The sequence below is a fragment of the Pseudophryne corroboree genome, chromosome 11 (genome assembly GCF_028390025.1).
Source record: "Pseudophryne corroboree isolate aPseCor3 chromosome 11, aPseCor3.hap2, whole genome shotgun sequence".
Classification (NCBI taxonomy): Eukaryota; Metazoa; Chordata; class Amphibia; order Anura; family Myobatrachidae; genus Pseudophryne; species Pseudophryne corroboree.
This window is the reverse complement of record NC_086454.1, coordinates 331,956,325-331,980,967: the sequence shown is the minus strand read 5'-3', so window position 1 is coordinate 331,980,967 and position 24,643 is coordinate 331,956,325. Positions and strand designations below refer to the sequence as shown.

At 47.4% G+C, this 24,643-nt stretch overlaps 2 protein-coding genes, 1 non-coding gene and 1 pseudogene across 5 annotated transcripts in view; 3 read left to right on the top strand and 1 right to left on the bottom strand.

The window, feature by feature from the left end:
* Positions 1–2,307, bottom strand: part of RSPRY1 (ring finger and SPRY domain containing 1) — an 83,418-nt gene extending 81,111 nt beyond the window's left edge. The window contains exon 1 of one of the 2 annotated variants that reach the window (XM_063945756.1): positions 2,145–2,307. The gene's annotated coding sequence lies outside the window, so the exon portion shown is untranslated. Of the gene's footprint in view, positions 1–1,992; positions 2,090–2,144 lie in introns of those variants that run through there. The other variant, XM_063945757.1, reaches the window with a different exon arrangement.
* Positions 2,308–2,402: 95 nt separating this feature from the next.
* Positions 2,403–24,643, top strand: part of PSME3IP1 (proteasome activator subunit 3 interacting protein 1) — an 82,594-nt gene continuing 60,353 nt past the window's right edge. The window contains exon 1 of one of the 2 annotated variants that reach the window (XM_063945758.1): positions 2,403–2,523. The gene's annotated coding sequence lies outside the window, so the exon portion shown is untranslated. Of the gene's footprint in view, positions 2,524–2,545; positions 2,615–24,643 lie in introns of those variants that run through there. The other variant, XM_063945759.1, reaches the window with a different exon arrangement.
* Positions 20,098–20,205, top strand: LOC134971086 (U5 spliceosomal RNA; annotated as a pseudogene).
* On the top strand, positions 21,829–21,943 carry LOC134971051 (U5 spliceosomal RNA). Its single transcript, XR_010190203.1, has one exon. It is a non-coding gene; the product is annotated as a U5 spliceosomal RNA (small nuclear RNA).

The window sequence follows — 24,643 nt, the reverse complement described above, 5'->3', positions numbered from 1 at the left end:
GGATTCCTGCTGGTCAGACAACAGCTGGAGCGCCCCATGTCGGCAGATCTCGCAGGATTCCTGCTGGTCAGACAACAGCTGGAGTGACCCATGTTGGCAGATCTCGCAGGATTCCTGCTGGTCAGACAACAGCTGGAGCGCCCCATGATGGCAGATCTCGCAGGATTCCTGCTGGTCAGACAACAGCTGGAGTGACCCATGTCGGCAGATCTCGCAGGATTCCTGCTGGTCAGACAACAGCTGGAGTGACCCATGTTGGCAGATCTCGCAGGATTCCTGCTGGTCAGACAACAGCTGGAGCACCCATGTCGGCAGATCTCGCAGGATTCCTGCTGGTCAGACAACAGCTGGAGAGCCCCATGTCGGCAGATCTCGCAGGATTTCTGCTGGTCAGACAACAGCTGGAGCGCCCCATGTCGGCAGATCTCGCAGGATTCCTGCTGGTCAGACAACAGCAGGAGCGCCCCATGTCAGCAGATCTCGCAGGATTCCTGCTGGTCTGACAACAGCTGGAGCACCCCATGTCGGCAGATCTCGCAGGATTCCTGCTGATCAGACAACAGCTGGAGCGCCCCATGTCGGCAGATCTCGCAGGATTCCTGCTGGTCAGACAACAGCTGGAGTGACCCATGTTGGCAGATCTCGCAGGATTCCTGCTGGTCACACAACAGCTGGGGAGCCCCATGTCGCCAGATCTTGCAGGATTCCTGCTGCTCAGACAACAGCTGGAGCGCCCCATGTCGGCAGATCTCGCAGGATTCCTGCTGCTCAGACAACAGCTGGAGCGCCCCATGTCGGCAGATCTCGCAGGATTCCTGCTGCTCAGACAACAGCTGGAGCGCCCCATGTCGGCAGACCTCGCAGGATTCCTGCTGCTCAGACAACAGCTGGAGCGCCCCATGTCGGCAGACCTCGCAGGATTCCTGCTGGTCAGACAACAGCTGGGGAGCCCCATGTCGGCAGATCTCGCAGGATTCCTGCTGGTCAGACAACAGCTGGGGAGCCCCATGTCGGCAGATCTCGCAGGATTCCTGCTGGTCAGAAAACTTCTGGAGCACCCATGTCGGCAGATCTCGCAGGATTCCTGTTGGCCAGACAACAGCTGGAGCGCCCCATGTCGGCAGATCTCGCAGGATTCCTGCTGGTCAGACAACAGCTGGAGCGCCCCATGTCGGCAGATCTCGCAGGATTCCTGCTGGTCAGACAACAGCTGGAGAGCCCCATGTCGGCAGATCTCGCAGGATTCCTGCTGGTCAGACAACAGCTGGAGTGACCCATGTCGGGAGATCTCGCAGGATTCCTGCTGGTCAGACAACAGCTGGAGCGCCCCATGTCGGCAGATCTCGCAGGATTCCTGCTGGTCAGACAACAGCTGGAGTGACCCATGTTGGCAGATCTCGCAGGATTCCTGCTGGTCAGACAACAGCTGGAGCGCCCCATGATGGCAGATCTCGCAGGATTCCTGCTGGTCAGACAACAGCTGGAGCGCCCCATGTCGGCAGATCTCGCAGGATTCCTGCTGGTCAGACAACAGCTGGAGTGACCCATGTCGGCAGATCTCGCAGGATTCCTGCTGGTCAGACAACAGCTGGAGCGCCCCATGTCGGCAGATCTCGCAGGATTCCTGCTGGTCAGACAACAGCTGGAGTGCCCCATGTCGGCAGATCTCGCAGGATTCCTGCTGGTCAGACAACAGCTGGAGCGCCCCATGTCGGCAGATCTCGCAGGATTCCTGCTGGTCAGACAACAGCAGGAGCGCCCCATGTCAGCAGATCTCGCAGGATTCCTGCTGGTCTGACAACAGCTGGAGCACCCCATGTCGGCAGATCTCGCAGGATTCCTGCTGGTCAGACAACAGCTGGGAGCCACGTTGCCTTTGCACAAGGATGATCCCAGACCCGGCAGAATTCAGCACCAGTGTTCACAAATGGGTCACTGCCATCCACATATTGGTAAAACAATGACTCTCTGTGACATCCCTGCGCTATCCACCTGAGAGCTGAGGCTGTGTAGTGAGATGCTGGACAAAGGGGCAGCTACACACATTGCTGGGCTGGCCAGATGCCATGTAGCCTTGCTCTTGCAGCCTGTATGCATATATATGTAAATGTACACCCTTCCCATACACAGTACAACGCTCTTACCGTTACCAGGCTCCCCCAGTATAACGCGCACTTCCTGTTTCCTTCCCCACTGTATCTATCGCCGGAGCCGAGACCAATCCAGGCGCTACGATCCGGGAAGTGTGAGAGGTATTCTCTGCGCATGCGCCGGGCTCTTTCCCTCAGCATCACGGAGGAGTAACAAGCGCGGACGCCGGGGCGGCCATCTTTAGTGAGGGGCGAAGCTATTGGCTGGCTTCTTTGGGCACGTCAGCTGCGATTGGTTCGAGGGTAATGTGAACTGCTCTCTGATGGGTTTTCAGCGTGCAGTAAGCGACCCTCTGGTTGGCTAAGTGTGCTGTCGGGTTTAGAGGAGGCTGTGTGTTGGAGGAGTAACTGAGAGCTGGCCAGAGAGACATAGGTAAGGCAGGGGAGCCCCATGGAGGGCCACAGCACAGGGGCCAATTGGCTAGGAAGCAGGAGGGCTGTAGTTGTGCCTCTCCTATAAGGAGGTGTGTGGTAGCTGTAGTGTTATAAGTTGTGTATTTGTCAGCTTTATCCAACATGTGGCTGCAGGAGCTGTAGAACTAGAAGTCCCAGCATACCCTGTAACACTCTCAATGCTAAGAGTAACTGGTTGTGTATTTATATACAGTTTATGTTGTGTGTGTGTCCTAGAGAGAACTGTCCTGGTGGAGCATTCAGGCTTGTACACAGTCTTGGGGGGTTCGGAATATTAAGTCGACGGTGACCACGTCGGCAAACATAATGTCAATACAATGTTGACAAAGTGATAATATCAACAATGCATTTTTACAGTATACCTAATTCTAACCTAAACGCCTACAGCGAATGTTGACATGCCACATGTGGAGAATCCGGTGTTGACGTAGTGATTGCTGGCACACTGCATACTGCCCCGAGGGTGTACGTCGGCGAGCGCAGCATATGGCAGCGGTTGGTGCGTTTCGTGCTTTGCTGCAGCCGCTGAGAATTATATAGAGCTCTGAGGAGAACGTGACTCGCTGGTGCTTTGTGGTGTTTGCATATCCAGCCACCTCTGTGGTGAATGTAATATAATGTTACCTTACCGGTCCCAAACGTCTATATACCGATTGGTTATACTGTAATACCATTTGCTGGCGTTCAGGGAGGAAAAATGCATATCCTAACTTAGTGGAATTGTATTCCCTTTATTTATGTATATTTATAACGTGTTGTACAGAGGTTACGCAGATTACATAACAAGCAGTGACGTGCAAAGTAGTAACCACAGGAGTGCTGATGTGAGGGCCTTGCTGCTGACAGCTTACAATCTAGCGGACTATAAATGTGACCTGCATTATTATTTATTATTTATTTATTAGCAGTTTCTTATATAGCGCAGCATATTCCGTTGCGCTTTACAATTAGAACAACAATTATAGAACAAAACTGGGCAAAGACAGACAGACAGAGGTAGGAAGGCCCTGCTCGCAAGCTTACAATCTATAGGGAAATAGGCATTGATACACAAGGATAGATGCTACTTGTCACATAATGGTTCCCCAGATTGCTAGGTTCTTAATGGGTTGTATATGATATGATCACCCAGCAATGTTGGAAGACAAAATGTGAGTTTATGTGGACTGTACAGAGGGGATGTCACTTGATAGGGAAGCTGTGAAGGTTATGTGTGTGGGTCTGAAATTTGGTAGGCTTGTCTGAAGAGGTGAGTTTTCAGAGAACGTTTAAAGGTTTGGAGACTAGAGGAGAGTCTTATTGTGCGTGGGAGTGTATTCCACAGAGTGGGTGAAGCCCGGGTAAAGTCCTGTAATTTTGAGTGGGAACAGGTAATACATGTGGATGAGAGACGCAGATCTTGTGCAGAGCGGAGAGGTCTGGTAGGGAGATATTTTGAGATGAGTGAGGAGATGTATGATGGTGCAGTTTGGTTAATAGCCTAGTATGTAAGTAAAAGTATTTTATATTTGACACGGTAGAATACCGGTAACCAATGGAGGGACTGACAGAGCGGATCAGCAGATGAAGAACGTCTGGCGAGGAAGATTAGCCTCGCAGCTGCATTTAAAATGGATTGAAGTGGTGATAGCCTATGTTTGGGAAGACCAGTAAGGAGACTATTACAATAATCAATGCGGGAGATGATGAGTGCATGGATTAGAGTTTTTGCAGTGTCTTGTGTAAGATAAGGGCGTATTTTGGATATGTTTTTAAGGTGCATGTAACATGATTTAGAGACAGATTGAATGTGTGGAACAAAGGACAGTTCAGAGTCAAGGGTGACACCTAGGCAACGAGCTTGTGGGGTGGGGTGGATAGTTGCATTGTCAACAGTTATAGAGATATCAGGTTGGTAACTACTCTTAGCTGGTGGGAAAATAATTAATTCGGTTTTGGAAATGTTGAGTTTGAGGTGGCGAGATGACATCCAAGATGAAATGGCAGACAGGCATCCAGTGACACGAGCCAATACTGGTGGTGACAAATCTGGGGAGGATAGGTAGATTTGAGTATCATCAGCATACAAATGATACTGAAATCCAAAGGAGCTGATTAGTTTACCAAGAGAGGAGGTATAGATTGAGAAAAGCAGAGGACCTAAGACTGAGCCTTGCGGTACTCCAACTGATAGAGGTAGAGAAGAGGAGGTAGAATCAGAGAAGTGAACACTGAAAGAGCGATTAGATAGGTAGGATGAGAACCAAGAAAGGGCTGTATCCTGAAGACCTAGGGATTGTAGTGTTTGTATGAGAAGAGAGTGGTCAACAGTGTCAAAAGCAGCAGAGAGATCTAGAAGAATAAGTAGTGTGTAATGGCCTTTTGATCTAGCAGTGACTAGATCATTCACTACTTTGGTCAGTGCCGTCTCTGTGGAGTGTTGGGCACGAAAGCCTGACTGAAGTGGATCCAATAAGTTGTGCGAGTTAAGAAAGTGTGTAAGGCGAGTGTAGGCAAGTCTCTCAAGTAGCTTGGAGGGACTGGGTAGCTGGGAAATGGGACGGTAGTTAGAGAGTGTGTTTGGGTCAGAGTTGTGTTTTTTTAGAATGGGAGTAATGACTGCATGTTTAAACAGAGAGGGAAAGATACCAGTAGAGAGAGAGAGATTACAGATGTTAGTTAAGGTTGGGATAAGCACAGGAGACAAAGTTTTACTGACCTGTGAGGGTATAGGATCAAGAGGAGAGGTAGTGGAGTAGGAGGATGAAAAGAGTGTTGATACTTCATCTTCACTTGTGGGATCAAATGAAGAGAAAGTGCCAGAGGGTTCAGGTAGGGAATTGAGCAGGTCACTGGCTGAGTTAGAGCATAGCATTTCATCTCGGATTTTATCAATCGTATCCTTGAAGTAGGAAGCAAGTTCTTGTGCACGGATAGTAGCTAGTGGGGGAGGTGAGGGAGGGTAAAGAAGTGATTTAAATGTATTAAAAAGTCGCTTGGGGTTGTTGGCATGATAAGAGACGAGAGATTGGAAATATGTTTGTTTGGCAGTGTCCAGGGCCTGACGATAGGAGTGGTAGGTAGTCTTATATGTGAGAAAGTCACTTGGATTCTGAGATTTCCGCCACTGACGTTCTACTTTACGTGACAGTTTTTGTAGGTGTCTTGTTGATTTAGAATGCCATGGTTGGCATCTAAGCCTACGTGGAGTGTGATGGGTAGCTGGAGCCACTTCATCAAGGGCACTCTCTAGGGTCTGGTGCAGGTGTGATACAGCAGTGTCAGGTGTAGTAAATGTCGAGATTGGTGAGAGCAGTTGTTGCAGAGAAGTGGAAAGTTGTTGAAAATGTATATTGTTAGTATTTCTGCGGGTTAGAGGAGGCTTGCTTGGTTTTAGTGTCCTAGAATTTAAAGTAATAGAAGAGATTGTGAAGGTGATCAGGTTGTGATCAGAGAGAGGGAAAGGAATGTTAGTGAATTCGGAAACTGAGCAGAGCCTGGTGAACACAAGATCAAGGCAGTGGCCCTCATGGTGAGTAGAGGAGTTGGACCATTGGGTTAGGCCAAGAGAGGAGGTTAGAGAGAGGAGTTTGGATGCATGAACAGATTGTGGACTGTCAAGAGCTATATTGAAATCGCCCATAATGATGGTGGAGATGTCAGAGGATAAGAAGTGTGTGAGCCAGGCAGAGAAATCTTCTAGAAATTGTTGTTTAGGTTGCCCAGGAGGGCGATAGATAGCTGCAACACGCAGAGAGAAGGGGGTGAAAATCCTGATAGAGTGAACTTCAAATGAGGTGAATGCGAGTGATGGGCATTAGGGCCCTCATTCCGAGTTGCTCGCTAGCTACTTTTTGCAGCTGTGCAAACGCATAGTCGCCGCCCACGGGGGAGTGTATTTTTGCTTTGCAAGCGTGCGATCACATGTGCAGCCGAGCGGTACGAAAAATATTTTTGCAGTTTCTGAGTAGGTCGGAACTTACTCAGCCCTTGCGATCACTTCAGCCTGTCCGGTCCTGGAATTGACGTCAGACACCCGCTCTGCAAACACCTGGACACGCCTGCGTTTTCCCTACCACTCCCAGAAAATGGTCAGTTGACACCCATAAACGCCCTCTTCCTGTCAATCTCCTTGCGATCAGTTGTGCGAATGGATTAGTCGCTAGAAGCATTGCACAGCAACGATGCTGTTTGTACATGTATGTCGCGCGTGCACATTGCGGTGCATACGCATAGTTTAGCGGTATTTTCTCTAACGTCCTAGTGGATGCTGGGGACTCCGTAAGGACCATGGGGAATAGACGGGCTCCGCAGGAGACATGGGCACTTTAAGAAAGAATTTGGATACTGGTGTGCTCTGGCTCCTCCCTCTATATCCCTCCTCCAGACCTCAGTTTGAATCTGTGCCCGGACGAGCTGGGTGCTGTTCAGTGAGCTCTCCTGAGCTTGCTGTAAGAAAGTATTTTGTTAGGTTTTTTATTTTCAGGGAGCTCTGCTGGCAACAGACTCCCTGCATCGTGGGACTGAGGGGAGAGAAGCAGCCCTACTCTCTGAAGATAGGTCCTGCTTCTTAGGCTACTGGACACCATTAGCTCCAGAGGGATCGTACACAGGATCTCACCCTCGTCGTCCGATCCCAGAGCCGCGCCGCCGTCCCCCTCGCAGAGCCGGAAGACAGAAGCCGGGTGAGCATGAGAAGCAAGAAGACTTCGAAATCGGCGGCAGAAGACTCCGGTCTTCACTGAGGTAGCGCACAGCACTGCAGCTGTGCGCCATTGCTCCCACACACACCTCACATACTCCGGTCACTGTAAGGGTGCAGGGCGCAGGGGGGGGTGCCCTGGGCAGCAATTGGGACCTCTTTGGCAAAAGTTTAGCATATATACAGTTGGGCACTGTTTATATGTATGAGCCCCCGCCAAAAATTGTACATTGAAGCGGGACAGAAGCCCGCCGCTGAGGGGGCGGGGCTTCTTCCTCAGCACTCACCAGCGCCATTTTTTCTCCACAGCTCCGCTGAGAGGAAGCTCCCCAGGCTCTCCCCTGCAGAGACACGGTACAAGAGGGTAAAAAGAGAGGGGGGGGCACATAATTAGGCGCAAAAATCACTATAAACAGCGGCTACTGGGTTAACATTAAGTTACTGTGTTATTCCTGGGTTATATAGCGCTGGTGTGTGTGCTGGCATACTCTCTCTGTCTCCCCAAAGGGCCTTGTGGGGGAACTGTCTTCAAAAAGAGCATTCCCTGTGTGTGTGGTGTGTCGGTACGCTTGTGTCGACATGTTTGACGAGGAAGGCTATGTGGAAACAGAGCGGGAGCAAATGAATGTGGTGTCGGTGCCGACACCTGATTGGATGGATATGTGGAAGGTTTTAAATGATAATGTTAATTCCTTGCATTAAAGGTTGGATAAAACTGAAGCCTTAGGACAGTCAGGGTCTCAGCCCGTGCCTGATCCTATGTTGCAGAGGCCGTCAGGGTCTCAGAAGCGCCCACTATCCCAAATTGTTGATACAGATACCCACATGGATTCTGACTCCATTGTCGATTACGATGATGCAAAGTTACAGCCTAAATTGGCTAAATCCATCCGTTATATGATTATAGCAATTAAGGATGTGTTGCACATCACAGAGGAAACCCCAGTCCCTGACAAGAGGGTTCATATGTATGGGGAAAAAAGGCAGGTGGTGACCTTTCCCCCTTCACACGAGCTAAATGAGTTATGTGAAAAGGCTTGGGAATCTCCAGATAAAAAACTGCAGATTTCCAAACGGATGCTTATGGCATATCCTTTCCCGCCAACGGACAGGTTACGCTGGGAATCCTCCCCTAGGGTGGACAAAGCTTTAACACGCTTATCCAAGAGGGTAGCCCTGCCGTCACAGGATACGGCCACCCTCAAAGATGCTGCGGATAGAAAGCAGGAGGGTACCCTGAAGTCCATTTATATACATTCAGGTACCTTACTAAGGCCGGCAATTGCGTACCTTATCTGAGGAACTTGACACCTTAGACAAGGATACTATATTAATGACCCTGGGGCATATAAAAGACGCTGTCCTATATATGAGAGATGCTCAAAGAGACATTAGTCTACTGGGTTCTAGAATAAATGCTATGTCGTTTTCTGCCAGAAGGGTCCTGTGGACTCGGCAATGGACAGGTGATGCCGACTCAAAAAGGCACATGGAGGTTTTACCTTACAAGGGTGAGGAATAGTTTGGGAAGGGTCTCTCGGACCTGGTCTCCACAGCTACTGCTGGAAAGTCAAATTTTTTGCCATATGTTTCCTCACAACCTAAGAAAGCACCGTATTACCAAATGCAGTCCTTTCGATCACAGAAAGGCAAGAAAGTCCGAGGTGCGTCCTTTCTTGCCAGGGGCAGGGGCAGAGGAAGGAAGCTGCACAACGCAGCTAGTTCCCAGGAACAGAAGTCCTCCCCGGCTTCCACTAAATCCACCGCATGACGCTGGGGCTCCACAGGCAGAGCTAGGCCCGGTGGGGACGCGTCTCCGAAATTTCAGCCACAAGTGGGTTCACTCCCAGTTGGATCCCTGGGCAATAGATATTGTGTCTCAGGGATACAAGCTGGAATTCGAAGAGATGCCCCCTCACCGATACCTCAAATCGGCCCTGCCAGCTTCCCCCCTCGAGAGGGAAATAGTGTTAACTGCAATTCACAAATTGTATCTTCAACAGGTGGTGGTCAAGGTTCCCCTCCTTCAACAAGGAAGGGGTTATTATTCGACCATGTTTGTAGTACCGAAACCGGACGGTTCGGTCAGACCCATATTGAATTTAAAATCCCTGAACATATACCTGAAAAGGTTCAGGTTCAAGATGGAATCGCTCAGAGCGGTCATCGCAAGCCTGGAAGGGGGGGATTTTATGGTGTCTCTGGACATAAGGGATGCGTACCTTCATGTCCCCATTTATCCACCTCATCAGTCGTACCTCAGATTTGTGGTACAGGATTGTCATTACCAATTTCAGACGTTGCCGTTTGGTCTCTCCACGGCACCGAGAATATTTACCAAGGTAATGGCGGAAATGATGGTACTCCTGCGGAAGCAAGGGGTCACAATTATCCCATACTTGGACGATCTCCTCATAAAAGCGAGGTCAAGAGAGGAGTTGCTGATCAGCGTAGCACGCTCTCTGGAAGTGTTACGACAACACGGCTGGATTCTAAATATTCCAAAGTCGCAGTTGATTCCTACGACTCGTCTGCCTTTCCTGGGCATGATTCTGGACACAGACCAGAAAAGGGTTTATCTCCCGATGGAGAAGGCTCAGGAACTCATGACACTGGTCAGAAACCTATTAAAACCGAAACAGGTGACTTCCGGGTACGGCGCCGATGCGTGCAGCAGCAGCAGTGTGAACTCCGCGTGCCGCCCCAGCCCGCGCTAGCCCTCACGCTGCACATAGCGACACAACCCACTCCCGGACCCCTCACTTGCTTGTGAGAATACCTCTGGCACCTGATGGAACGCTTCCTGGCCGCCCCAGAAGCGGCTAAACCCCTTAAACAACGTTCTGCAAAAACGAAAGGGGATTCCAAGATGGCCGCCGGACAGCAGACACAGCCGCAGCAGCAGCCAGTACACACAGAACGTGAGTTACATTCCTCATCTGACTCCTCTGTGAACACTGTTCTCTCTGCACATGCTGTCCCCTCAACACGGACGTCTAATAAGACCACAGAACAGACTGAGGGCCCCATTACATACTCTGACATGGTAAAGGCAATTCAGGACTCCATTAACCCTATCATGGAATCTCATGCTGCAAAAGTCACGCAGGCAGTACATGACATCAAATCACAGTTTAAACAGCTTTCCAAACGGGTGCAAGCTAATGAACAGCGCCTTGGGGAGACTTTTCATGACGTCGCTGATTTAAAGGAACAGTACGCCTTTCTTCAGAAATCCCATTACCAGCTTCTTAATAAGGTCGACGATCTCGAGAACAGATCACGTCGAAATAACCTAAGAGTGGTTGGGCTACCTGAGGCACTTAAAGGGCCAGCACTCTTTTCCTTCATACAAGACACGCTGCCTGATCTGCTTGACATTCAAGATTCCTGCGCAGGTATGATTGTGGAGAGGGCCCATCGTATTGGTCCGGCAAGGTCTACACAGGATTCCCGACCCCGGGCCGTTATATTCCGTTGTTTGAATTACATCCATAAAGACACTATCTGGTCTGCGTCTCGACGTAAGCGGAATTTACAATGGAACGACGTGAGGATTTATATCTTCCAAGATTATTCGGCAGAGGTGGCCAGGGCATGGCGTGAATTCACCCCACTTTGTTCCCGCCTAGTCAAAGCAAATAGAAAATTTGCTCTCATATACCCGGCCCGATTGCGTCTGTTCAAAGGATCTTCATTTACAGACTTCTCCACCGTGGCTGATGCGGAAGCATATATGTTGGAGGAGGAGAACGGCCGTTCTTCACTACACCCGCCTTCAACGGACACGACTTCTGATTGCTAACCACGGTTGCAAAATTCCTTAGCGTGGTTCTATCCTCCTTTAATGGCGATTACTTTATTGCTCCGATAAACCTGTTTATGTTATAACCGTTACTCACTAGAGGTTCTTGAAATTGATTGTGGGAGGAGGCGCCTCTTACCGATTTAATTGCTAGGTTGGGTGCCATTTCACCGTTTAACCCCATTCTGAATGGGATGCTCACTTTAAGGCGCCTTACAACCTAAAATTTTCCATATGTTGTTTTTAGTTATGTTTTGTTTATGCCATATATAAGCTATGCTTATTGTCTCACAGTACCAGGGCTGGGGCAAGCCTGGAGCTCTTATCTGGTTCTCCATTTGGCGAACTATAGGTTTATTTAAATTATTTTTGTGCCCGAAGTGCACTTTTGATGTTAACCTCTTGATCCACTTTTTCTGGATCCTCTGTTTTACTTTCCCCCACCTCTTTCACCCATTGTTCTCTCCTCTATGTGTCTTGTCCTGTTGCTTCTCAATGTCCAAACTAGCAATGTATTTAGTAGATATGACAGTATTGGTTTCACTTATTGACATGAATCATACCTCTTTTCAACAGTATTATGACCAGTTTAAAAATTGGCACATATAATGTAGGTGGTTTCCACTCTCCCATAAAGAGGAAGAAAATCCTACTTTACTTGTCTAAACTGCATGTAGATGTTGCATTTCTTCAGGAGTCTCATCTCCTTCCCCCTGAGATTGACAAACTCAACTGCCTGGGCTGGAGAGTCTTGGCGTCCGCCCCATTTACTACCAAGGCCCGTGGGGTTCTCATTTTGATTAGACGCTCAGTCCAGGTAGACCTTCATTCCTCCCAATCTGATCCCGGAGGCAGATTCCTTATTGTAGACGTCACTCTAGAGGACTCACGTTTTCTCTTGTGTAATGTATACGCCCCCAATATTGATCCCCAACCCTTCTTTCTGTCCATTGCCGCTAAACTGCACCCACACTCACATAAACAGGTGGTACTAGCAGGTGACTTTAACTCCACTGTATCCAACGCTCTTGATAGAAATACCAAATCCAGATCTACCCGGTATACCCCCAAATATGGTTTACCATATTTAATGTCACAGCTGCATTTGGTGGATGTATGGCGGGCCTGTCATCCAGTTGACCGTGAATACACATGTTTATCGGCTGCTCATGGTACACTGTCGAGAATCGATTATTTGCTCATCTCGACTTCTATGTTCACCAGGGTGCAGACCTCTGAAATAGAACCGGTGTCCTTGTCGGACCATGCGGTCTGCTGGATGACTCTCGCCACCTTCCCCAATAGAGGTCCTGTCAGACAGTGGCGCTTTCCATCCCACTTGACCAATTCCATTCAATTTAGAAACATGCTGGAGGCATCATGGGCTGACTTTAAACATTGTAATGTAACTGCAGAGAATGAATCACCGCTCCTGTTCTGGCAAACGTCTAAGTCAGTACTAAGAGGCTCTATTATCTCCTTCACCTCCAAACATAAGAAAGACACACAAGCTCTGTATCTTGATGCTCAATCAAAACTCACTGACGCCTACCAAGCATTCACACAGTCCCCCACCCCAAGCTCCAGAAAACTCTACTATGAACAAAAATCCCTTTTTGACAAACTCTTATCTCAAACCGAATCTAAATTAACGTTTATGTCCCAATGTAGATTCCATAAATTTGGCAATCGATCTAGTCGTTTGCTTTCAAATCTCTTGAAAGGTCAACATCCCCCAACACTTATACATGCTTTAACCAAGGCAGACGGCACGGTGGTACACGATTGTGGCCAGGTGTCTGAGGTTCTGCAATCTTTTTATTCCTCATTATACTCTGAACCCTCTGTTGATCACCAACAACAACACTCTTTCTGGTCTTCCCTTACGCTCCCCTCTCTGCCCACTACCTCATCCCAACCCCTACTGAACCCCATTACTGAGGAGGAGGTGCTCCATGCGATTCAAGGTTTGAAACCAAACAAAACCCCTGGACCGGATGGTCTAACCAATGAATACTATAAAATATTGGCCCCTCAACTGGTCAAACCCCTTTGTGAACTATTCAACTTGTTACTGTCTGGATCACCCCCTCCCCTATACTTCAATGCCGCGATCCCGAAAATTCTCCATAAACCAGGGAGAAACCCCCTGCTTCCCAGTTCATATAGACCTATATCCTTATTGAATACGGATTACAAGATATATACCAAGATCTTGGCAGACCGGGTAAAGCTTCTCTTGCCCTCTCTGATACAGGAGGACCAGACGGGATTTATCTGGGGGCGCCACTCCACGGTAAATGTGCGTAAGATACTGACTGTCATGCAGTGGTTGGAGACTTCAGGAGACCAGAACCCCTATGCCCTTCTCTCCCTTGATGCTGAGAAGGCTTTTGACCTAGTTACATGGGACCACCTTTTTGACACCATGCACAGGTTCGGGTTCCCAGAGGCCTTCATCCATGCAGTACGCCTTCTCTACCATGACTCTTCCTCTCAAATCCTCTCTAACAATTATATGTACTCTCCCATCCCCCTCCATAGAGGGACCAGACAAGGATGCCCCCTTTCACCCCTTCTATTCGCTATAGCGATAGAACCTCTGGCCACTGCACTGCGCATGTCCCTAAAATATACGGGTATTGTCGTTGGGTCGACTGAAGTGAAACTCAGTCTATTTGCCGATGACATGCTTTTATTTATCTCTAAACCCCAATCCTCCATCCCTGCTATAAAACACATTATAGACCATTTTAGCTCCTTCTCGGGATTTCGTGTGAACTATGACAAGTCACGCCTCCTCCCTCTAGGCTCTGGTCATTCTGCAAACCTTCTATCCCCTACACTGACACAATTCACAATTTGCCGCTCTCCACTTAAATACCTAGGCGTCATGATTCCCCATAGTCTAGACGCCCTATACTCTGCTAACTTCCACCAGATATACTCCTCGGCGGAGAAAATACTGAACGGATGGATGGATTTACCTCTGTCATTGTCTGGTAGGGTAGTGGTTATTAAAAGCTTCGTTTTTCCCAAATTATCCTATCTCCTCCAGATGCTTCCCCTGCAACTCTCCAAGTTAGATATCCAACGATTTGACTCCCTGTTTACAAGATTCATCTGGGCAAAAAAGAAATCTAGAGTATCACGTCAAGTTTTGCGACTGCCGAGACAGGAGGGTGGTTTTGGGATGCCGGACATCTCTGCTTTCTCAAATGCAGCCATGTATCGCTACATGGTAGATTGGTTCTCTGGTGGCTCCGTATATACCCTCCCCAACATAGAGGAACACCTCTTCCACCCTTTCTCCCCAGCTGCTCTCCTTCATGCACCTACCTCACTGATCCCTTCACATATAAAATCCAACATACTCTTTCAAGACACTTATAAAGCCTGGAAATCTATCAACAAGCGATTACACAGAAACTCCTCTAACTCCCCATACACCACCTTTTGGGGCAACCCACAGTTTCCCCCTGGTTTGGACGGCTGTGCTTATCTGACGTGGAAAGAGAAGGGCATCTCGTGCATCCGAGATATCTTTGACCCTGGGGGCAGGATCCACTCTTTCTCTGCATTATCAGATAGATATGGTCTACCCAACTCCCAATTTTACATGTACCTCCAATCCCGTCATTTTGCACAGTCGATACCACCTGGAATGGCCCTTGATACGGCCATTGACCCTCTTACCCCCCTTCTGCGTCTAAATCTGACCATAGGATATAGACTGCGTAATTTATATTCCATCCTCATAGACTCAGGGAAAACACCCTTGCAAAGTGTTCTCCATTCACGCTGGAAGCGGGACATACCTGATTTCCTGGATATGTCGGTACTTATGTCTACACTGTCCCCCACATTTAAATATTTAAAGTCTGCAGCTTTGCAAGAGACTCGCCTCAAATTCTTAAATAGAGCCTACATCTCCCCGAAACAGCATTCCTATTTCACCCTGGCCTCTACGGGTCGATGCTTTAAATGTGGGATGGCTGAGGCCACCTACTATCATAATTTCTGGGATTGCAGGAAAATAAGAAATTTCTGGAACAAACTGATAAACCATATTAATGATATTTTTTCAATTCGAATTAACAAGCTCCCTACTGCATGTCTATTCTACTGCTTTTCAGATTGGGACTTAGGACCACACAAACAGAAGATTATACCTGCCCTGACCGTTATCCTTACTATCGCTAAAAAATTAATCCTCACCCATTGGTTGCACAGACAATCTCCGACTATTGCAGAAATGAGAGCCTCCGTACTAAATAACATATTCTATGAGCGACAGGCCCTAGTACCGGACATAGTCAGGGGCCCCTAGATTCTATGGGAAATGGGAAACTGTTATTCAAAGCTTTGATAACGCCACGCAACTCAGAATTCAGAAAATCTTTGAACCCACTACTTGGTATTTATACAGACAGCTTGTTTAATACCCTTAACTTTGCTAAGGTGGAAACGTGTTGAACTGGTAAATACTATCTACTTCTCGCTGCCGACTGGACACATATCCAACCTATCAGTCTTATGGTATAAATATTTCTTTAGAGAATGATGAAGATGTATATTGTCCTGTTTTATGTCTTGTCCACCCCCCCCCCCCCTCTTCCCTTTCTCTCCCCCCCCCCTCCTCTCTCTTTCTTCTCTCTTACCTTTCTTCTATAATTTGTACGATTTCAAATTTTTACTTACCCAATCTTCTTTACAAAATAGAAAATTGTTTGAAGAAGGGCTATTCTCTCTTTGTTTTATGCTTTCTTTCTCCTTGTCTGTAATGGGTCCCAGATGCTAAGGGGCTAACTGGTCAGATACTGAGATTTATTACATGTCTCTTTTCTCGTTGGATTCCTTCGTGCTTATTGAATACCAAATTTTACACTTCACTGAGCAGGATGGTAATCCTAACCAATAGGAGAGAAAGATATCCCATGGATACCACCTATTACCAATCTCTTATATGTACTATATGTAACTCTGCATGTATATTACTCATACCGAGACATTATTGTATGAACCTGACCTACCTCGCCTTTCAATATTTGTACCTTTCCACTGTGATTCCAGACTTGGAAGTTTGTATATCTACTTCTAACCTTCTTCAATAAACATTGTTTTGAAAAAAAAAAAAACGAAACAGGTGTCGGTGCATCACTGCACTCGAGTCCTGGGAAAGATGGTGGCATCATACGAGGCCATTCCCTTTGGCAGGTTCCATGCGAGGACCTTTCAATGGGATTTACTGGACAAATGGTCCGGATCACATCTTCAGATGCATCGGTTAATCACCCTATCCCCCAGGGCTAGGGTGTCTCTCCTGTGGTGGCTGCAGAGTTCTCACCTTCTTGAGGGCCGCAGATTCTGCATTCAGGACTGGGTCCTGGTGACCACGGATGCAAGCCTCCGAGGGTGGGGGGCAGTCACACAGGGAAGAAATTTCCAAGGTCTGTGGTCAAGTCAGGAGACTTGCCTTCACATCAACATCCTGGAACTAAGGGCCATATACAACGCCCTACGTCAAGCGGAGACCCTGCTTCGCGACCAACCGGTTCTGATTCAGTCAGACAACATCACCGATGTGGCTCATGTAAACCGACAAGGCGGCACAAGGAGCAGGGTGGCGATGGTGGAAGCCACCAGAATTCATCGCTGGGCGGAGTATCATTTAAGCGCACTGTCATCAGTGTTCATTCCGGGAGTGGACAACTGGGAAGCAGACTTCCTCAGCAGGCACGACCTCCACCCGGGAGAGTGGGGACTTCATCAAGAAGTCTTCACGCAAATTGCAAGTCGGTGGGAACTGCCACAGGTGGACATGATGGCATCCCACCTCAACAAAAAGCTACAGAGGTATTGCGCCAGGTCAAGAGACCTTCAGGCGATAGCTGTGGACGCAATAGTGACACCGTGGGTGTTCCAGTCGGTCTATGTATTTGCTCCTCTTCATCTCATACCCAAGGTGCTGAGAATCATAAGAAAAAGAGGAGTGAGAACAATACTCGGATTGGCCAAGAAGGACTTGGTATCCAGATCTGCAAGAAATGCTCACAGAGGACCCGTGGCCTCTGCCTCTAAGACAGGACTTGTTGCAACAGGGGCCCTGTCTGTTCCAAGACTTACCGCGGCTGCGTTTGACGGCATGGCGGTTGAACGCCGGATCCTAGCAGAAAAGGGCATTCCGGATGAGGTTATTCCTACGCTGATAAAGGCTAGGAAGGACGTGACGGCTCAACATTATCACCGTATATGGCGAAAATATGTTGCTTGGTGTGAGGCCAGGAATGCCCCTACGGAGGAATTCCAGCTGGGCCGTTTCCTTCACTTCCTACAGTCGGGAGTGACTTTGGGCCTGAAATTGGGTTCCATTAAGGTCCAGATTTCGGTCCTATCCATTTTCTTTCAAAAGAACTGGCTTCTCTACCTGTAGTTCAGACGTTTGTAAAGGGAGTGCTGCATATTCACCCCCCTTTTGTGCCTCCAGTGGCACCTTGGGATCTTAACGTGGTGTTGAGTTTCCTGAAATCACACTGGTTTGAACCACTCAAAACGGTGGAATTGAAATATCTCACGTGGAAGGTGGTCATGCTGCTAGCCTTGGCTTCGGCTAGGCGTGTGTCAGAATTGGCGGCTTTGTCACATAAAAGCCCCTATCTGGTTTTCCATGCGGATAGAGCAGAATTGCGGACCCACCCACAATTTCTGCCGAAGGTGGTTTCATCCTTTCATATAAACCAACCTATTGTGGTGCCTGTGGCTACTACTGACTTGGAGGATTCCGAGTTACTTGATGTGGTCAGGGCTTTGAAGGTTTATGTAGCCAGAACGGCTAGGGTCAGGAAAACAGAATCTTTGTTTATCCTGTATGCTTCCAACAAGCTTGGGGCGCCTGCTTCAAAGCAAACTATTGCTCGCTGGATCTGTAACACGATTCAGCAGGCTCATTCTGCGGCTGGTTTGCTGCTGCCTAAATCGGTTAAGGCCCATTCCACAAGGAAGGTGGGCTCTTCTTGGGCGGCTGCCCGAGGGGTCTCGGCATTACAGCTTTGCCGACCGGCTACTTGGTCAGGTTCAAACACTTTTTTGCAGATTTCTACAAGTTTGATACCCTGGCTGAGGAGGACCTTGTGTTTGCTCAATCGGTGCTGCAGAGTCATCCGCACTCTCCCGCCCGTTTGGGAGCTTTGGTATAATCCCCATGGTCCTTACAGAGTCCCCAGCATCCACTAGGACGTTAGAGAAAATAAGATTTTACTTACCGGTAAATCTATTTCTTTATCATCCACTAGGGGTCACTGGAGTACTCTTGGGATATGGACGGGCGTAGCCGAACAAGGGCACTGAATATTTAAATTTAGGACCCTCCCCCCCCTCCATATCCCCGAGTACCTCAGTGTACTCTCTGTGTTTTTTCGGTGCTCACAGCACGAACAAGGCTTGTGGTATATCCACACTTGGATTTTTATTTTTAAATTTTTATTTTTAATTTTTATTTTTACACTTAGCACATCCCTTCCCAGTTTCTGGAAAAACATGGGTCCGGGATAGTGCCGCTGCACGGGCAGCGAATGGCGTGTCGGTCCTCACAAAGAGCACCCTCACAGCCACAGGCGCTACAAGGCAGCGCATGGCGTGTCGGTCCTCACAAAGAGCACCCTCACAGCCACAGGCAGACTGTCTCCTACTGCAACTGGACGGAGATTACAAGCCCCGTCACAGCCAGGAGGAGAGCTGAAAACTGGACGGTGCTTACAGTAAGAAGCCCCGTCACAGCCAGGATGGAAGCCCCGTCACAATCTGGACGGAGCTTACAAAACTACAAGGTATGGTGGGGGGGTCAGGGCGGTCAGCTCACGCTGCCGCCCTGCTGTGTGGGAAAAGCCTTTATTTTTACCGCCGCTTTGCCCGCCGCTTACAGAGGACCCCGCTGAACGAGAGAGCGGCCGCACGTCACTCACAGACGCCGGCCGCTCTCCCAGCCACTGTACCAGTACTCTGCCACTGTAACCGAGCGGCCGCACGTCACTCAGACGCCGGCCGCTCTCCCAGCACGGTAACCGAGCGGCCGCACGTCACTCAGACGCCGGCCGCTCTCCCAGCCACTGTACGCGAGCGCCGCCCAAGCAGCCACTCTGCGTACCCGGGTCTAAAGCTCCGAGCGGCCGTACGTCACTAAAGACGCCGGCCGCTCTTCCAGCGCTGCACCCGGCCACTGCTGTATGAGGCGCCGCCCGTTCCTAGGGCTCCCCGGCGCAATATAGCAGCGCTCCCCGGAGCTCCCTGCACTCGCTTCCGGCGCTGCACAGGGAGAAGCTACATCACAAGCAGCGCGGCTGCGGGGGGGTGACGGTGAGTAAAGCCCATAGCAGCAGCAAAGGCTGCATGGGTTAAGACACTGCTCAGTTCTAAATAAGAGACTGCTCAGTTTTTAAACAAGTTATTGACCCATAGCAGCAGCAAAGGCTGCTTGGGAATAAGATATGTTGGAAATAATACAATTCACTGCAGGCAGTGTTGAGTAAAGCCCATAGCAGCAGAAGGCTGCATGGGGTAAGAGACTGCTTAGTGTTTAAACAGTTAATGAAAATAACTGGAAGGCTAACTAAAGCATAAGGCTGCATAATGTATTGTAAACTGCACGGATTTTACTGTATAATAGACCTGTAACTGTAGAATAGGCTATTAAGCCTATATTTAATGTATAATAGGCTATTAAGCCTATATATTAACGCTGCAGCAGGTAACCTGTCCTGTGATTTTCAGTGGAAGCATGGCATGACGGTCATTTTAATCATTGCTGTTCTTCCAGGTTATAATTCCAGAACATTCCGCCCATACACCTATACTCCACAAGGAGGCGCAGGGGTGTTAGTGGGAATTTTTTGGTTCAGTTTTCACATAAGTCAGCCATGTAATCTGTATTTCTAATTAATTCTAGAACATTCCTGCCCTACATCTCTCAGCCACCAGAGGCGCAGGGAAGTTAGTAGGAATTTGGTTCGGGTTTTATATGCCCATGTGAACTGCTTTTCACATAAAAGAAAATATTTTGATTTCTCTTCATATCGAATAAATCTTTCGTTTTTTGCTAAAGATTTCCGTAGAGAGAAACAAGCTTGAGTTTCATATGAATATGCTGTTCAGCAATAACATATATATATATATATGACACATAATAACTTCATTAAGTCGTGCAAGTGTCTGTCTATTGCCTATTATTTTATGGTGTCTGTCTACATAGCGAGTAAGGCTATAGTGCAGACTAAAAATAATTTTAAAAATCCTATGTTAACATTGGCAATTCAAATTAAAAGAGCGGTAACATCGGAGTCTCGGAATGACTCCGCCAGCCCTAACAAAAGACAGTCTTCCAAAGGGCCAATTTCCCTTTGGGTACCAGAGTGTTTATTTCACTCGATTCTATGTCAAATTATAACTACGAGTGAGAAGGGTACATTAGACCAGCACTCAGATAGTGCGGGGGGGTTGTTAACAACCATACATAATCGTTTCCAAAAGGACGCGATCCGCCATTGCTAGATGATTTTCTGTCAAACAAGAATCTATGTATCAAACAATGACGATCACTGGTAAAAGAAGCTGCAGAGTATATCTGTAAAGCTTCTGCTAACGCCGGTTATTTTCATTGTCGCTAGTTAAGCGCGACAAGGCCAGAGCTTGTTTGCTCATAAATTTGATATACTTGTAACGGTATTTTATCCCTTTATGATATTCAGCCATTACCGCATACAGTATATTTGTAACGGCGTTTTATCCCTTTATAAGGAACAGTCACGCCTTGTAACGACAGGACGTTACAGTCAGCAAGCCAGTGGTTTGATGACTTCTTTTACAATTGTGGAAGCGCGTCTTTACATGTTACATTTGCGAGGTTTCAGGACTTCAACTCATACAGGTCTCAGCTATTTACAGCTTAAAGGACAAAACTGCCTCTGTCGAACGGTTGGCAGGTTGTCATTTAGTCTTTGCTGGTTTATAAACCAGGCAGTAGTACGACAACAGAGTCAGAGTTACTTATTCCCCTCTGTTTGAGCAAAACCAAACAGCTCCGTTGCAATATCAATCAGCAAGTCATTTACTACAGTTAGAAAATGGATTTTCTGCGGTTAGTATTTGCTTATTGGAGCCACACAATTGCATAATTGCATTTGAATGCGTATTTACCCAGTCCGGTTTGTTCTTCACAGGTTCTAGCGGTTGCAAATCGCCACAACCATTAACCATTTCATGTCTACCGTTGCTTATCGCTTTGGGTATTTACCACAGTGAGGTTGGGATGATAGCTCATCTCACATAAGAACTCTGTCTCAACAAAGTTCCTGGAACTTGCGCTACTAAGGTATACTGCGGTAGCAGATCAAGTTCGAAAACAATCACATCTAATTCCGTCTAAACGATGTCAATGCCTAGGTAAGATGATAAATACGGTAAATCAAAGACTTTTACCTACTACACCAGCAATAACAAATGTACGTCTAGTAATTAGTGCAAAACACGCACACTAGCGGTACATTGGTGTATTCACCTATTAAGAATAAAGATGTGTTTTCAATTTAGTTCGCCACCCTTCACTCGCGTTTCCCACAGAGGGAAAAGGGTGCATATACTCTGGACGACAGTCGCAGAGGGTCAGGATTTGTAGTTAAAATCAGCAACAAGGTTCTAAAACACGACAGATTGCTGTCGATAAAGGTCCTAGAACTCTGTGCATTTTACAATGCAATACATGATTCGCTTTCAGTCTGACCAGGTATATACTCTGGTTTCTCTTCAGAACGAATAAATCTTTCGCCTTTTACTAAAGATTTCTGTGGAGAGGAACAACCATGAGTTTCAGGTAAATGTTTGATGCCTGTCTCACGCTGGCCTTAAGCAGTCAAACAAGGCAACGGCAGTTGCATACACAACAACCAGTGAGAACCAAGAAGCCGCATGGTAATGCGGCATGTGACTCAAATCCTCAATGGCTTAGAACACCATTACGTGAAAATGTCAAGAGATCATTACGTGAGTGGACATCTGTTAGACAGAGGATCTCACCCGTCAGGATTTGGATCCTGAAAACTGGACATTAAATCCAGAGGTGTTTCATATGTGAGTCCACAGAAGGGGGTTACCCTCAAGTATACATGATGGCATCTCGCCACAATTACAAAAGCTCAGTATGTGTACAAAACAGATCACAAGGGCAGTGGCGGTGGAGTCTCTCACATTCATGTGGTCATTCAGCATCGTGTATCTGGCTCCACCAGTTTCCGCTGCTCTCTCCGTTGTCAAAACGGCTCATAAGACAGTTTGTCACAGTCATACTGGTGGTAGCTCATGGGTTTCGGAGAAGTTTGCTTCTCGAATTTTCAAGGAATACTTGCACACGATCTTGGCCCGCTCATAATACGTCCAACCTGTTACATCAGGGAACGTTAGTTTACCCATAGTTACCTATGTACCTATTATCTATGTACCGCAGCTGCGGTTGACGGGGTGAGGGTGCAGACCGCCCTCTTAAGAAATTGAGCATTACAGTATCGGTTATACTAACCATGTTACGAAATAGTAAGCCGTTTAAGGCAGCTCATTTTTTACAAAATTTCGTGTGCTTACATAGGTTGTAAACCTCGGAAGTTTCCAACATCATCCTTCAAGTAACCCGTATTCTGTTAAACGGGGTGGGATGGAAAACGGCGTTGATCTGCACGAAGAGTGCAGGTATCTGTGTGGTAAACTTATTTTCAAAGACGTTTGCCTCTATTGGCGTCTGTACACATCTTTCTACAAGGTGTCATCAAAGTTCACACTCTATTTATCCCACCTACAGCGCCAGGCGACTTGAAGTTGGGTTCAGATTTCTTACAGTTTTCATATTTTGAACCCTTTCAACAAATGGGAATTAAGTTTCTCACTTTGGAAAACAATTTTCTTATAGCCTTGGCTTCGGCAAGGGTTTTGTTTTCATATTTGGGTGCCTTGTATTCCAAACCACCGTATTTGAGTTTTCTCATGACAAAGCAGATCTTCGGACGAATCACGCTTTCGTATTCTTCACATCAATATACCAATAGGGGTTCCTGTGTGGACAGCACATTCTAGTATTCTGAATGTGGTACACGCATTACGCGTTTATATATGTCCCGAACGTCAACAGTACGTGATATGAATACGTTGTTTGTTCTCTATGATACTGCCAACTGGGGTTAGCCAGTTTCTTAGCAGACATTATCCAGTTGGGTAATAATAATGACTACAAGTCAGGTTTACTTTAAGGCTAAGTTACAATCGCCTACGTCAGTAATAGCTCATCCCACAGGTTCTGTGGGAATGTCAGACCCAGTGGGTCGTGGAGTGTCTAAAACGCGGCTATATAGCCTTCATGTGCACCATGTTGGTGCACGTTTACACGTTATAAATGGTGGCGCCATCAGCATCTAGCTTTGGGCTGCCTACTGTTACAAGTATCAAACAGCTCTCCCGCCCACGAGGGAAGCTTTGGTACGTCCCAAGAGTACTCCAGTGACCCCTAGTGGATGATAAAGAAAATAGGATTTTGGTACTTACCAGGTAAATCCTTTTCTTTGAATCCATAGGGGGCACTGGACGCCCACCCAGAGCAGTTTTACCTGGGTTGTTTTAAGCTCAAGGGAGCTTAGGGTAACAAGTTTTACTTGATTGATATTAAGCTCAGAGGAGCTTATGGTAACACATTTTCACCGATTGGTTCAAATTATAAAGTTCTATCGGTTATGGTGTCAACTGTTTAGTTGACAGTAAGGTTATGGGTCAACATTGTGTTGTCCGTTATGTTATAGGTATTCTCCATTGTCAACCTCTCTATATCGTTCCTGTTCGCTCAGTAAAAAACACTGAGAGAGTACACTGAGGTACTCTGGGATATGGAGGGGGGGGAGGGTCCTAAATTTAAATATTCAGTGCCCTTGTTCGGCTACGCCCGTCCATATCCCAAGAGTACTCCAGTGCCCCCTATGGATTCAAAGAAAAGGATTTAACTGGTAAGTACCAAAATCCTATTTTCTCGTAGTCCGTAGTGGATGCTGGGCGCCCGTCCCAAGTGCGGACTTCTTCTGCAATGCTTGTATATAGTTATTGCTTAAATAAGGGTTATGTTGTAGTTGCATCAGGGTTGAACTGATGCTCTGTTGTTGTTCATACTGTTAACTGGGTAAGGTTATCACAAGTTATACGGTGTGATTGGTGTGGCTGGTATGTATCTTGCCCTGGATTATCAAAATCCTTTCCTTATACTGTCAGCTCTTCCGGGCACAGTTTCTCTAACTGAGGTCTGGAGGAGGGACATAGAGGGAGGAGCCAGAGCACACCAGAATATAAATTCTTTCTTAAAGTGCCCATGTCTCCTGCGGAGCCAGTCTATTCCCCATGGTCCTTACGGAGTCCCCAGCATCCACTACAGACTACGAGAAATAGATTTACCGGTAAGTAAAATCTTATTTTTGGAGTAATATAAAGTAAAATAAGAATGAGAATTATAGGCTGTTCACTCTTTTTAAGCAGTTCTGTCTGTCTGTCTGTCTGTCTGTCTGTCTCTCTCTCTCTCCC